The sequence below is a fragment of the Oncorhynchus mykiss genome, chromosome 8 (genome assembly GCF_057628025.1).
Source record: "Oncorhynchus mykiss isolate SJ-2025 chromosome 8, ASM5762802v1, whole genome shotgun sequence".
Taxonomy (NCBI): Eukaryota; Metazoa; Chordata; class Actinopteri; order Salmoniformes; family Salmonidae; genus Oncorhynchus; species Oncorhynchus mykiss.
The window spans coordinates 20,054,585-20,066,814 of record NC_143029.1 but is presented as its reverse complement, the minus strand read 5'-3'; the positions used below and the strand labels follow the sequence as shown (position 1 = coordinate 20,066,814).

The window sequence follows — 12,230 nt, the reverse complement described above, 5'->3', positions numbered from 1 at the left end:
TATAACCAGCAGAGATTCATTAACTATACTGACTCAGCTCTAACGGCGTTGGGGGAACAGGTGCAGGCTACCAGCAAAATGACTTGGCAAAATAGACAGGCTCTCAATTGGCTTTTGGCGGAGAAGGGTGGAGTCTGTGTTATGTTTGGGGATGATTGTTGTACCTTTATTCCTAACAACACAGCGCCTAACGGATCCTTTGCACTTGCTATGAATAGACTTAAAGGGTTACGAACAGAGGTAAAGGCTAATGCTGGGTTTGATTCCCATGTTTGGGACTGGCTGGATCTAGCATTGGGTAAATGGGGAGCTATGTTTGCTAGGATGGCCATTATGCTGGGCGGAGGATTAGTGGCTCTAGGTATCGTATTTTGTTGTGTTTTACCTTTGGTAAAATCACTTGTGATCCAAACAACGGTCAAACAGATGTCGATAGGTAGAGCTAACCTTCCTGTGGTAGTTGATCCTGTACCTGGAAGCCCAGGCCATTATACAGATAGATATGGACAAGCATGTAATGCAGCTGGTGGGCCTCTTGACTGCCCTTTTGGTAATCCTAACTGTCTGTTTGGAGTAGTCCCTGGAGGTGGTTATGCTTGCCATGGTTTTCGAAAAGATGGTCTACCTGTTTATGCTATATCCCCAGAGTCAGAAGAATGTCCACTGGTACATGTCCATGAAGCGTGTCACTTGGGCAATAATTGTAAGTGGTGCACTAAGTATAATGAGGAGGGTCATAATCATTACGGAGATCCTCTGTTTTGTGCAAAATGTCAAAGAGGAGATTGTGATATTTGTAGCAAAGAGGATTGTACTCCTATGTAAGGATTTCATATACCTATTTACTTATGGCCGTGTATGTTCGTTTGTTTGGTTGTGATTTTAAAATAGGTATATCGATGAATATATCTGATTTCCTTTAATTCAAGTTAGTTTTGCCTTCTACAATTAAGTTATTTCAAAACATGTTAGGTAACAGAGGGTATCCGGTTACAAGTGTCTACGGACCATGTCCTTAATCTTCTAACAAAGGTTGGTATCATTGATAACACATTGTTAGAGAGGTGTCTGCGAGGGAGGATCATGATTGAAAACTTAATGTTAGAATGTTGTTGTGTCATTTTTCTTTTGAAACTGCATGTAGGCCTATTATTTTCTTATATTCAAGTATTATTTCTTATATTCAAGTATTATTTTATTATATTCAAGTACTATTGTTGTCTATTCCAGTAGTATTTTTATGGCTTCTTATATTCTTCTTATGTTAGTCTTATTGTTTTATTTTTTGTAGTTTTACACATAACTGAGACAACCTCAGGCAAGGCTATGTACCTACATGCTCATGCTTCACCATAATGTTACATGTATTTTTCCTTATTATTTCTTACCTAGTTAGATCTTTTACTCTTCTGCATAACTAAGAGATGTTTGGTCTAGTTGGTTTTTTTGTCAATGTTTATTATTGAATCTTTTACGCTCAGTTTCATTTTCATGATTTGGAGTTGATTGGTCCAGGTTGTTTGAATGATTTCTTGTATTTTTATTTTTGTGTGGGGCTAATTAGCCCCAGAGGAGGGATTTGTGGGAGTAAAAAGAACACATGGGCACGTAGGGAGAATTGGATACACTAAAGCAAAAGGAGACACATAGCCTATTGACCTATTTGTGGGAATAAATAGAACACATAGGCACTTAGGGAGAATTGGATACACTAAGTAAGAGGAGACACATAGCCTATTGACCTATTGTGGGAGTAAATAGAACACATAGGCATGTAGGGAGAATTGGATACACTGAAAGGGGACATATAGATAGCTGACAAAAATACACACACATGGGAACCATAAGTTAAGTGCAGGGACACTAATTCACTAAAAGGGAACACACAGATGGCTGACAAAAATACACACACATGAGAACCATAGGTTAAGTGCAGGGCCAAAGAACAGGCCTATAGAATAACCAGACGCATGCTATTTTTTTTAGGACGAAGCAAGAATCCTGCCACCATTATAAACTAACCAAAAGAAGATGTGGGCGTTATTGGGCGTGAACAAGCAGGAAGCCTAGACTGAAAGATAATGGTGGCAGATGGATAGGGGAAATATGTCTATTTACATATGGGATGGACGTATATGCTGTATGTGTATAAATATGAGGGCCAGGGCTCTGGGAAGCGGTGTGTGCTCCGCGGACCATCCTGGCTGGCAATACTCTTGTATTAAAAGCCTGATTGATTTCACAAGTTCTGGCATGCGTTATAATTGATTCAATTATCCACCACAGTGACCAATAAAATGTGATTTGATTTGAGGATGTCCCTTAATCCAATACCTACACCACTATACTACTATCCATCCGCTCTGGTCCCACATCCTGGGCTCAGCCTGATACATTTCTCCATCAACATCAATGAGAAATATTTAACTTCTTCCTTTAAAACAAAAGGCATTTTATAGTGTTGTTTGTGTGCTTACCATTGGGGATTGCATTCAGCTTCCCTAATGTACTGTCGAGATCTTTCAGCAAGCCCTAACATTGAGTGGCTGCTGCCAACACACTGACTCAACTCCAGCCACTTTAATAATGGGAATTGATGGAAATTGATGTAAAATATATCACTAGCCACTTTAAACAATGCTACTTAATATAATGTTTACATACCCTACATTATTCATCATGTATGTATATACTGTACTCTATATCATCTACTGCAGCTGTATGTACTACATGTATCACTAGCCACTTTAAACTATGCCACTTTGTTTACATACCCTACATTACTCATCTCATATGTATATACTGTACTCGATACCATCTACTGCATCTTGCCTATTCCGTTCTGTACCATCACTCATTCATATCTTTATGTACATATTCTTTATCCCTTTACACTTGTGTGTATAAGGTAGTAGTTTTGGAATTGTTAGTTAGATTACTGGTTATTACTGCATTGTCGGAACAAGAAGAACAAGCATTTCGCTACACTCGCATTATCATCTGCTAACCATGTGTATGTGACAAATACAATTGATTTGATTCTTCAAGCCACCAGCTGTCACCCGGGCCTGGAGACTGCCCACACTCTCAGCGTTCTCTGAACAAAGACCGCACCCTCCGCTTGTTTAGCAAACAGTCCTCAGAAAACACAGTTCTTTGAAATATTTCTGCCGTTTATCATCACAGTTGGTGGGTGTTGTATGGGGGGGGACTGGGTTTACGTTCACATTGCTCCTTTACTTATTGGCTTCGTTCCACAGTTGAATGCTCCTCTGAACAGAGTTCTTGGCGTTATTTTTCAAAGAGTCTTTAGGTCCTGAGGCCTGCGTGTGTGTGTGTGTGTGTGTGTGTGTGTGTGTGTGTGTGTGTGTGTGTGTGTGTGTGTGTGTGTGTGTGTGTGTGTGTGTGTGTGTGTGTGTGTGTGTGTGTGTGTGTGTGTGTGTGTGTGTGTGTGTGTGTGTGTGTGTGTGTGTGTGTGTGAGCGTGTGTGTGTGCACCAAGAATGTAAGTGTGATTATAAGAATAATGCATTCTACAGTAACAGACGAAACAAATAGTGGTACTACGTCCATACAAACATACAGTGGTACTACGTCCATACAAACATACAGTGGTACTACGTACATAATAACATACAGTGGTACTACGTCCATACAAACATACAGTGGTACTACGTATATACAAACATACAGTGGTACTACGTCCATACAAACATACAGTGGTACTACGTACATACAAACATACAGTGGTACTACGTACATAATAACATACAGTGGTACTACGTACATAATAACATACAGTGGTACTACGTACATACAAACATACAGTGGTACTACGTCCATACAAACATACAGTGGTACTGCGTACATAATAACATACAGTGGTACTACGTAAATACAAACATACAGTGGTACTACGTCCATACAAACATACAGTGGTACTACGTCCATACAAACATACAGTGGTACTACGTCCATACAAACATACAGTGGTACTACGTACATAATAACATACAGTGGTACTACGTACATAATAACATACAGTGGTACTACGTCCATACAAACATACAGTGGTACTACGTCCATACAAACATACAGTGGTACTACGTACATAATAACATACAGTGGTACTACGTACATAATAACATACAGTGGTACTACGTACATAATAACATACAGTGGTACTACGTACATAATAACATACAGTGGTACTACGTACATACAAACATACAGTGGTACTACGTACATACAAACATACAGTGGTACTACGTACATACAAACATACAGTGGTACTACGTCCATACAAACATACAGTGGTACTACGTACATACAAACATACAGTGGTACTACATACATACAAACATACAGTGGTACTACGTACATACAGTGGTACTACGTACATACAAACATACAGTGGTACTACGTCCATACAAACATACAGTGGTACTACGTCCATACAAACATACAGTGGTACTACGTCCATACAAACATACAGTGGTACTACGTATATACAAACATACAGTGGTACTACGTACATAATAACATATAGTGGTACTGCGTACATACAGTGGTACTACGTACATACAAACATACAGTGGTACTACGTACATACAAACATACAGTGGTACTACGTACATACAAACATACAGTGGTACTACGTACATACAAACATACAGTGGTACTACGTACATACAAACATACAGTGGTACTACGTCCATACAAACATACAGTGGTACTACGTACATACAGTGGTACTACGTACATACAAACATACAGTGGTACTACGTACATACAAACATACAGAGGTACTACGTCCATACAAACATACAGTGGTACTACGTATATACAAACATACAGTGGTACTACGTACATACAAACATACAGTGGTACTACGTACATACAAACATACAGTGGTACTACGTATATACAAACATACAGTGGTACTACGTACATAATAACATACAGTGGTACTACGTACATAATAACATACAGTGGTACTACGTCCATACAAACATACAGTGGTACTACGTCCATACAAACATACAGTGGTACTACGTACATAATAACATACAGTGGTACTACGTACATAATAACATACAGTGGTACTACGTACATAATAACATACAGTGGTACTACGTACATAATAACATACAGTGGTACTACGTACATAATAACATACAGTGGTACTACGTACATAATAACATACAGTGGTACTACGTACATACAAACATACAGTGGTACTACGTACATACAAACATACAGTGGTACTACGTCCATACAAACATACAGTGGTACTACGTACATACAAACATACAGTGGTACTACATACATACAAACATACAGTGGTACTACGTACATACAGTGGTACTACGTACATACAAACATACAGTGGTACTACGTACATACAAACATACAGTGGTACTACGTCCATACAAACATACAGTGGTACTACGTCCATACAAACATACAGTGGTACTACGTATATACAAACATACAGTGGTACTACGTACATAATAACATACAGTGGTACTGCGTACATACAGTGGTACTACGTACATACAAACATACAGTGGTACTACGTACATACAAACATACAGTGGTACTACGTACATACAAACATACAGTGGTACTACGTACATACAAACATACAGTGGTACTACGTCCATACAAACATACAGTGGTACTACGTCCATACAAACATACAGTGGTACTACGTACATACAAACATACAGTGGTACTACGTACATACAAACATACAGTGGTACTACGTACATACAAACATACAGTGGTACTACGTACATAATAACATACAGTGGTACTACGTCCATACAAACATACAGTGGTACTACGTATATACAAACATACAGTGGTACTACGTACATACAAACATACAGTGGTACTACGTACATACAAACATACAGTGGTACTACGTACATACAGTGGTACTACGTACATACAAACATACAGTGGTACTACGTACATACAGTGGTACTACGTACATACAAACATACAGTGGTACTACGTACATACAAACATACAGTGGTACTACGTCCATACAAACATACAGTGGTACTACGTCCATACAAACATACAGTGGTACTACGTACATACAGTGGTACTACGTACATACAAACATACAGTGGTACTACGTACATACAAACATACAGTGGTACTACATCCATACAAACATACAGTGGTACTACGTACATACAAACATACAGTGGTACTACGTCCATACAAACATACAGTGGTACTACGTCCATACAAACATACAGTGGTACTACGTATATACAAACATACAGTGGTACTACGTACATAATAACATATAGTGGTACTGCGTACATACAGTGGTACTACGTACATACAAACATACAGTGGTACTACGTACATACAAACATACAGTGGTACTACGTACATACAAACATACAGTGGTACTACGTACATACAAACATACAGTGGTACTACGTACATACAAACATACAGTGGTACTACGTCCATACAAACATACAGTGGTACTACGTACATACAGTGGTACTACGTACATACAAACATACAGTGGTACTACGTACATACAAACATACAGAGGTACTACGTCCATACAAACATACAGTGGTACTACGTATATACAAACATACAGTGGTACTACGTACATACAAACATACAGTGGTACTACGTACATACAAACATACAGTGGTACTACGTATATACAAACATACAGTGGTACTACGTACATAATAACATACAGTGGTACTACGTACATAATAACATACAGTGGTACTACGTCCATACAAACATACAGTGGTACTACGTCCATACAAACATACAGTGGTACTACGTACATAATAACATACAGTGGTACTACGTACATAATAACATACAGTGGTACTACGTACATAATAACATACAGTGGTACTACGTACATAATAACATACAGTGGTACTACGTACATAATAACATACAGTGGTACTACGTACATAATAACATACAGTGGTACTACGTACATACAAACATACAGTGGTACTACGTACATACAAACATACAGTGGTACTACGTCCATACAAACATACAGTGGTACTACGTACATACAAACATACAGTGGTACTACATACATACAAACATACAGTGGTACTACGTACATACAGTGGTACTACGTACATACAAACATACAGTGGTACTACGTACATACAAACATACAGTGGTACTACGTCCATACAAACATACAGTGGTACTACGTCCATACAAACATACAGTGGTACTACGTATATACAAACATACAGTGGTACTACGTACATAATAACATACAGTGGTACTGCGTACATACAGTGGTACTACGTACATACAAACATACAGTGGTACTACGTACATACAAACATACAGTGGTACTACGTACATACAAACATACAGTGGTACTACGTACATACAAACATACAGTGGTACTACGTCCATACAAACATACAGTGGTACTACGTCCATACAAACATACAGTGGTACTACGTACATACAAACATACAGTGGTACTACGTACATACAAACATACAGAGGTACTACGTCCATACAAACATACAGTGGTACTACGTATATACAAACATACAGTGGTACTACGTACATACAAACATACAGTGGTACTACGTACATACAAACATACAGTGGTACTACGTATATACAAACATACAGTGGTACTACGTACATACAAACATACAGTGGTACTACGTACATAATAACATACAGTGGTACTACGTCCATACAAACATACAGTGGTACTACGTATATACAAACATACAGTGGTACTACGTACATACAAACATACAGTGGTACTACGTACATACAAACATACAGTGGTACTACGTACATACAGTGGTACTACGTACATACAAACATACAGTGGTACTACGTACATACAGTGGTACTACGTACATACAAACATACAGTGGTACTACGTACATACAAACATACAGTGGTACTACGTCCATACAAACATACAGTGGTACTACGTCCATACAAACATACAGTGGTACTACGTACATACAGTGGTACTACGTACATACAAACATACAGTGGTACTACGTACATACAAACATACAGTGGTACTACATCCATACAAACATACAGTGGTACTACATACCCCTGGGTACTACACAATGTACAAACAGGACAAATGCTGATTAATATTCCTCATAGAGAGAACCCCAGGTAAATACGGCTCTGTTTCTTAGAGTATTCATCATAACTGAATATATTAAAGTACATCAATGAATAAAAAAATAGCAACACAGTTTGGAAAACGACCGTAGTTTTTTTCAACATTGTATTAATAATGTGTGGAGTATAAAGCTGTGTTTTTGAACAGAAGACACACGGGCTGAGGAGATTTTCCACAGAGGGGACCAATGTTCCCACTCAGACTTCTGAGTGTCTCCCTCTCTCCTTTAGAGAGAAGAAGAGAAGAAGAAAGAGAGGGGAAAAGGTTTCTCTTCACCTCCGCTGGCTCCTGCTGCAGGAGGGAGAGTCACGATAATAAGGACGACAGCGCTGGGACTTTGATCTCTACAGCGTGACAAATGGAGGTGAATAAGGAAATGCAAAAACGTTTGAACGCCAAATCTCTGCTGCTCAGCACATTAGAGACAGAGGTCCTCTTTGAATCTTTCAACTCACGCACACACACACACACGCACGCGCACACACGCACACGCACACGCGCACACACACACACACACACACACACACACACACACACACACACACACACACACACACACACACAGGGTAAAGGGGTGATGTGTGTGTAGGTGTGTGTGTGTGCATGCACTCACCAGCTGAAAGGCCTCTGTCCCGTGTGCCCTGGCCTGCTTTGCCTCTTTATCCGCCTCCTCGATGATGTTGTTGTATGCGTTGAACGCTGCCATGGCGTTAAAGGACAGGTTCTTGGTTAGCAAGAGACTTGGTTAGGACACCATCCAACACATGAACAAAATATTAAAGAACAACAATTACATTCAATCCACCATATCATTATAACAGAGGTACAGCAAACAAAAGTACTACACGTCTGATGTATGTGTGTCTGTCTGTGTGTCTGTCTGCCTGTCCCGTACCTGTCCAGGATGCCAGAGGACTCGTTGAGCTGGGCAGCATGGTTCTCAGTGTCCTGCAGCAGATCAGTCAGGGTGTTGTCACTCGGGCCCTTAGTCTGACGACTCACCCTGTAGTCCAGGTGCTAATGGAGAGGACCCAGCTCACGCTCCATCTCCTCCAGATCCTACACAGAAGAGAGATAAAGAAGAAGAGAAAGAGAGAGACAGACAGACAGAAAGACAAATAGAGCAGGAGAGCAACACAGACAGACAGAAAGAGAGAGAAAGAAAGAGGGAGAGAGATGAAGCTGAACCCCTGGCTTGATACAGGTGGGACATATGTACAAATAAAGGCCCGGTCGGGAAAAGGTCAAGTCCAATAGTGCTCCAGGCAACATCTGTCTGACATCATGAAAGCATTCCAACAGAGTAAAAGTGTGTCTTCCTCTCCCAATGACGGGGGCTTGACAGGCCTGAGTTTAAGATGTGTGTGTGTGTGTGTGTGGTGTCTAGAGACTACCTCAATCCCCTTATTGATGTTGTCTGAGAGCCCGTTGGCTTCAGCCAGAATGCGCTCTCTGTCTTCCAGCAAGTCTTCAGTTCCTTTCTTCACTGAGCTCAAAGAATCCCTCTGTCTCTGCAAGCAGACCAGAGAACACAATCAGCCCAACTAACTTTACAGAAACTACAACACAAAACGGTGTATATACCATAACTGTGAATAGACACCACTACCCATTATCAAAAGGGTGAAATGGGAGGTGTATGGTTGCGTGTGCGTGTGTGTGCGTGTGCGTGTGTGTATGTGTGTGTGTGTGTGTGTGTGTACAAGCTGCCTACCTCCAGGGCAGTGAGGTTGCACTGGTTCTGTCCAGACAGGGCCCCAGCCTCCCTGCTCTTCCCCTGGGCATCCTTCAGCAGGGCCTGGGCCTCGTCCAGCTTGGCCCGGTGGTCACCCTTCTCTGTCACCTCGGCCTTCAGGTCCTCTGTAGCCTGGTGGGGGTCCCCAAAGAGAAGCTTCACCTTCTGGTACAGGGCCTCTGCCAGTCTGGGGAGCGAGAGTGGAGGGGTGGAATGAGAAGGAGGGGAGAGAGGGAGAGAGAAAGAGAGAGGGAAGAAGAGAGGGAAAGAGAATGGGGCGGAGAAAAAGAGAGAGAGAAAGAGAGAGCGATGGGGAAAGAGAAAGGGGAAGATCAGAGTACTGTATAGCGTGAGGAGGAAAGGAACATGTTCTTTCTCTCTCCTTTCTTTCTTCTTCTACTCCATTTGTGGATCAGACCAGCCACTAGATGTCCCTCTTTCTTTTTGCATGACTCATCCAGGCCTCAGCCAGAAGGAAACATGAGTAAACTGGTTTGATTAGAATTAATAATATTCCTCACACACACACCCCAGGCAACTTTTAATTAGCTCATTAAGGTTTCACATAAGAAAAGTAAACTTCCTTCATTCAGTTGAGATTTGCTTGGCCGCAAAATTATTTGTATAATATTTAAAAAAACTGTGAATCAATAAATATGCAAATAAGAAAATTACTACAGTACACAAATATGTTTTTAAATAGATCACCTCTTTGTTTACTATATGACGGCATTAATTTAGCTGTGATTACAGTGGCCCAGGCAAAGCAGGGGATACCTTCCTAAAAATATGAGGTGTGTGGTGTGACCTGTGTGCTGCATATGTGGTGTGACCTGTGTCCTGCAGTGGAGGCTGCTGAGGGGAGGACGGCTCATAATAATGTCTGGAACGGAGCAAATGGAAGGGCATCAAACACATATAAACCATGTTTGATACCATTACACTAATTCCTCTCCAGCCATTACCACAAGCCCGTCCTCCACAAGGTGCCACCAACCTCCTGTGGTGTGCTGCTATGCTTGGATACACTAGTCCCATCCCTGTGTGAACCATAATAGACTGACATTATAGTCTGTGATCTGATGTTGACTAGAGGTTGGTATCTGGGGTTGACCTTACCCCAGCTCCTCCTCTGAGATGTGGTTCTTGCCTCCCAGCTGGTGTTTGGGGAGCTCGGCTACCATGGTCTCAATCTCCTGGTGCATCTCATTCAGGCTCTTCTCTGGAGCTCCGTTCCTTCCCAGAGTCTCATTCAGCTCTTTAGCCTTGACTTTCAGAGCTGGAGGATAGAGGACATTGTAAGTTTTACACGAACGCAGGAACACGCACACACACTGCCTTAAGGCACAATTTTCTATCTCCTGACACTCTGTCCTACACTGTCACCTCTAGCTGAAAGGCTGAGAACAGAATGTGTTATAAATCAAACAGTGTTTGATACATGTCTCCTCTCATCAAAACCCAGGTTTTTATCCTGCTGCTGCCATGATGACCATTAGAGACAGAGAGAGAGAGAGAGGTGGAGAGAGAGAGACAGAGAGAGAGAGGTGGAGAGAGAGAGAGAGCAAGAGAGCGAGAGAGGAGAGAGGAAAGAGAGAGAGAGCGAGAGAGAGAGGAGAGAGGAAATTGCGAGAGAGAGGGGAGAGAGTGAGAGAGAGAGAGAGAGATAGGGGGGAGCGAGAGAGAGAGAGAGAGAGAGGGAGAGGGGAGAGGGGAGAGAGAGAGAGAGAGAGAGAGAAAGAGAGAGAAAGAGAGAGAGAGAGAGAGACAGAGGGAGAGAGAGAGAGAGAGAGGGAGGGGGAGAGAGAGAGAGAGAGAGAGAGGTAGAGGGGGAGAGAGAGAGAGAGAGAGAGAGAGAGAGAGAGGGAGAGAGAGAGAGAGAGGATCTGAGAGGGCTGTGCATCTGTTTGCTATGCTGCTAACGTCAAAAAAACATGCCAAATCCACACTGGCCTCTAAACCACCCAAGGGCCAGTTAGTTAGTACAGGAAGTGTGTATTACTACACTACACTAGACGCCATCATCAGCAAAGAGCTCATCTTCGTATGTGTGTTATTTGCGTACAGCCAAGCCTTTGTTTGTGTGCTCATAGAGCACAGAGGGATGAGCTACAGAAGCAGCTAGCGAGCGCCCAGATTAGATGAATTGCTCAAAGCAAGGCAGAACAAAGTGGATCACAACAAAAGCACTTTTTACTTTCCATTCAATGGCAATGGAGGCTTCTTATAAGTTGATTCAAAGACATTCAAATTATGTTTGGCAGACCAATGTACTGTAATCAAATGAATGTGGTCT

The 12,230-nt window shown here is 41.4% G+C and overlaps 1 pseudogene across 1 annotated transcript in view; it reads right to left on the bottom strand.

The window, feature by feature from the left end:
* Positions 1-12,230, bottom strand: part of LOC110529202 (laminin subunit alpha-2-like) — a 167,588-nt pseudogene that overhangs the window by 28,953 nt on the left and 126,405 nt on the right. The window contains exons 35-42 of the transcript XR_016482752.1: positions 11,054-11,213; positions 9,914-10,121; positions 9,594-9,710; positions 9,095-9,258; positions 8,813-8,939; positions 3,223-3,323; positions 3,029-3,099; positions 2,478-2,546 (exon numbers count right to left, since the gene is read on the bottom strand). The product of XR_016482752.1 is annotated as a laminin subunit alpha-2-like (transcript). The remainder of the gene's footprint in view (positions 1-2,477; positions 2,547-3,028; positions 3,100-3,222; positions 3,324-8,812; positions 8,940-9,094; positions 9,259-9,593; positions 9,711-9,913; positions 10,122-11,053; positions 11,214-12,230) is intronic.